The 4,305-nt window shown below is 50.1% G+C and overlaps 1 pseudogene; it reads left to right on the top strand.

The window, feature by feature from the left end:
• The first annotated feature begins 494 nt into the window (after positions 1-494).
• Positions 495-1,187, top strand: LOC123652455 (annotated as a pseudogene).
• The last annotated feature ends 3,118 nt before the right edge of the window (positions 1,188-4,305 follow it).

Below are 4,305 nucleotides of genomic sequence, written 5' to 3'. Positions count from 1 at the left end.
AGCAATCAGGACCTGGCAAGCAGAATGGACAGTGCCTGACACTACCCGCGGAGTCCAGTGGGTGATCAGGACCAGGCAGGAGGCATGGACCTGACACTACCCTCGGGGTCCAGGCGGCGATAGGAACTGGGCAATTCCAGCCGGCAGCACCTGACCATGCCTGAGGGGTTCAGGGTGGGATCGGGACTGGGCAAACAGCATGGACAGTGCCTGACATTGCCTGTGGGGTCCAGGCCGCCCTAGGGGACCTGGGTAGGCAAGTGTGGCCAGGGTCTCAGGGATCACTGTCTAACCCTGGGCTGCCTGAGGACACTGGAGGAGCAAGCCTGGGTTGAACATTTTAATGAAAATGGGATGCCTGTGCACCGCCCCACCACACCCTGTCCCTGGAGAAGAGAGTTAGGGGGCACCGGGGATCTGAAGTGGCTGGGTACAATCTGTGGGCAAGCTACCGAAAAGAGGTGCTGAACCTTGAGGATGCAGGGAATTAACTGATGGAGTTGAGGAAAGGTGCAGATGAGGTGGCTCTTACCAGCACTGAGCTGAAAAAGTGCAGTGAAAGCCTGATGGACAAAACCGCCTTTCTGAAGAAGGTGCATGTCCAGTATGCTCAGATCTCCATGGAGTTGGACATGTTCTCCAAGTCCGACCTCTCTGCTATGCTCAAGGACATCCGCACCCAATATGAGAAGCTGGCTGCCAAGAACATGCAGAATGCCAAAGAATGGTACAAGAGCCACTTCACCATGCTGACAGCACTGCCAAGAGCACCTACGCGGTGCAGGCCAGCGACTGCTCAAGGTCAAGACTATGGAGATGGGAGCAAGCTGGGGCATGAACAAAGCACTGGGAAAGCAGCTGCAAGAGCTGGAGGATAAGCAGAACTCCGACATTACTGCTATGCAGGACACAGTCAACAAATTAGAAAATGAGTTGAGAACCACAAAGAGTGAAATGGTAGGATATTTAAAAGAATAGACTGCCTCCTCAATGTGAAGACGGCTTTGGACATTGACATTGCAGCTTACAGGAAACTCTTGGAAGGTGAGGAGACCTGGCTCAGTTTCACTAGCGTGGGAAGCATAGTCAGCAGCTACTCCCAGACTTCCCAGGTGTTTGGTCGATTTGCCTATGGTGGTTTACAGACCAGCTTCTACTTGATGTCCACTTGCTCCTTCTCTTGTTAATACACCAGCCACCTCCAGGAGGAGCAGATAGAGGTGGAGGAGACCATTGAGGCTGCAAAAGCCGAGGAAGCCAGGATGAACCCCCTTCTGAAGGAAAAGCTGAAGAGGAGGAGAAAGAGAAGGAAGAGGATAAGGAAAAGGAAGGAGAGGAAGAGGAAGAAGGTGCCAAGGAAGAATTTGAGGACGCAAAGGAGGAAGAAGGAGGTGAAGGTGGAGGAGAAGATGCCCAGGAAGCTGAGGATGAGAAGAAAGATGAAGGAGGAGCAAGCAACCAAGAAGGAAGATTGATCCCACCTTTCCTTAATTATTTCAGGAATAATCCTCCTGAAACCAGGTCAACCCCATCACCAACCAAGCAGTTGAGTTCTCCATACTATATGAATTAGGAAGTCAATATATATAACATTCTGAGGTGACTCAGGTTGATCATTAAATGTTGTGCTATGACTTTTCCCCTTATGCAAAGTGTCTGTTTGCTTGCAGTGGCTTCCTGGCTTGCTGCCAGCCTGTGTATGGTGCATGCTTATGAGTTGAGGATATATGACAATGTCAATAATTCAGATGTTTACAATAAAAACACATGAATACATGAATTCACTAATGTTAATGTTAAACTTCATGGAAAAAATAGTCCTTTGAATCTTTGGTGGTTAGAAATTAAAGACATCAAATCATGTGCTATAAACAGTAAATAAAATTACACTGAATGACAAAAAAACAAACACAAAAAACATTAGGGGCCAGGAAATGTTCAAAGAACTGAGGACCCATTCCCAGAACAGGAAGGGAAGTCAAAGGGTGTATATTATTGCTACGAATACAGTATTTCCTACTATTTATAGCATATACAATGTAATGTATTAGATGCCTTCCTATTGCATGAAGCATGTATTCTCATAGAGTAATACTGGTAGATATATTATAGTTATGGCAGTATCTCATATCCTATCTATATTAATAAAAGGGTAATATGTTAATTAGACCATGAGACCTTCCAGATGTCCTTCTGGACAAAGCCATGGTGGTGGGGCTGAGGCAGAAGCAGTTATGGGTGATCAGGCCAGGAGGGGAGGGCAGTTGGGGATGATCAGGCTGGCGGGGGGGAGGGTGAAGTTTGGGGCAAGCAGGCCAATATGCAGAGTGGTTAGGGGAGATCAAGCAGGCAGGCAGGTGAGTGGTTATGATCCAGTAATCCCACATTGTGAGGGATTTGTCCAACTGCAGGTTTAGGCCCGATCCCACAGGGGTCCCAGATTGGAGAGGATGCAGGCCAGGCTGAGGGACACTCCCCCCCTGCACAAATTTCGTGCACTGGGCCACTAGTATTTATATAACACTAGAGGACCAATGCACGATATTTGTGCAAGAATAGGCCCTCCTTATTCTGGCTTCACTCCCAGCCTCCCAGGAGCTGGCATGTCCCCACTCCCGACCCACCATGGAGGCAGCAAGTCTTCACTTCTGTCTGGAGCACTGCTCCTGTAGCTCCCTCCACTGCCCCCCATCCCCCTCATAGCAGGCATCCCGGCCCTCCCAGCTGCTTCGCATATGTATATGCAAATTAATCTGCCATTTTGTTGGGTTAATTTGCATACTCACTCTGATTGGCTGTGGGTATGGCAGAGGTACAGTCAACTTACATGTTTGTCTATTATTAGGTAAGATGTTTAGAACCTCTGTCATAAACACCCTGCAGTCATGATGCTGTCACAGCAGAACAACTAAAGACTGGTCACCTGGAGGCAGTGGGGGAGGCAAGGCATGTGTGGGTGGGCAGGGCTGCATGCACAGCAAGGTGCTCATGGGTGGGAGGGGCTGTGTGCAAGGTGAGGCACACATGGGATGTAACTGCCAAACCGAGGTGTCCTAGATGGTGCTCTGACTCCTCGCCCCCTGAGCCATTTTGAGCCTCAGCCACCAGCACTCCTCTCCTGCAAGTGGTATAGCCAAGGCTCAGAGAGGTTAGGGAGCTCACCCTAGGTTGTGCAGCACAGCAGCCAGGGCCACCACAATCCAGAGCTTTGGCAGGGGATTAGGGATTCAGGCTTTGCTCAAAAACAAAAGGTGTGCAGGGACCTGGGAGGGAATGCCTCCAGGTCCTCTCTCTGTCTGGTCTCAGATCCCTAGCCCTTGGCGACCCTGGTCCTGTGTACTCAGTCCATTGCCTGCCACATCCTTCCAGCCCTTTCCCTGAGTCCAATTCAGCCATCTCTACACTGAAGGGAACTAGAGAGCAGAGGAGATCAAGTTCAGCCTTAGTTGGAGGTGGAAGGATCAGCTTTCCCAAATCAGGATTTCTCAGCACACTTGCTCTGCCCTTAGGGCTGAGTCCCTCTCTTCACCTTCCTGGGTTCACTGTGTCTGTCTGCCTTATACTGTGCATCTCTCTTACTGTTCCTTGCTCTCTGATCCTGTTTACTTATTCCCCACGTCTTGCTGGGCCTTTTGTTTCTGTCTTTCATTAGATTTCTGCCCATGGAGAGCACCCCTTCCACCCTTGTAAAGAAACACACACCAGAAGAATCTGCCTTTTCAATTAAAAAATGACAAGTGGGAAACAGTGAATTAAAAAGCATTAACTTAAAAACAATCCATGTGTCTGCAAATGCATTCCAAATGGCAACACTTTGGCTGGGGTGGCAGGGGCAGGGCATGTTGGCCACATGTTCTGGAGCCTCAGACCTCACTATGGATTCCTCCCACTAGCCACCTGGGATGGCAGGGTCTGGGGAGGGGACTCAGTCTATACTTACCCTCACAGACCCCCACCTGATTCCATAGACCCTTTCCCCTGTTCTGGCATCTGCTGGTCCCTCTTATTCCCCTTGTACTTTCAAACCTTCCTATGCTGACCCCAACTCTCCTCTGCACCAGCCTCCCCCCCGCCCCGACACACACACACAGACATTTCACCCTCTCCCTTCCCCCCCCTCCCCCAAACTTCTACCCCATACTTCTTCTTGCCCTGCCCACCTCCATTCTGCCCTCCTGCCCCCTACCACCCAGCAGCCTGTTTCCAGGAGAAATGGTTAGAACAAAGATTTCCTTGGCTGGAAGAGACTCTCCAGGGAGCTGCATGCAAAAAGGCACTCCCAGTTCTGTACCTGCAACTGCTCTG

This window comes from Pipistrellus kuhlii, unplaced genomic scaffold (genome assembly GCF_014108245.1).
Source record: "Pipistrellus kuhlii isolate mPipKuh1 unplaced genomic scaffold, mPipKuh1.p scaffold_m20_p_16, whole genome shotgun sequence".
In the NCBI taxonomy this organism is placed as follows: domain Eukaryota; kingdom Metazoa; phylum Chordata; class Mammalia; order Chiroptera; family Vespertilionidae; genus Pipistrellus; species Pipistrellus kuhlii.
This window is presented reverse-complemented; position numbering and strand designations above follow the sequence as displayed.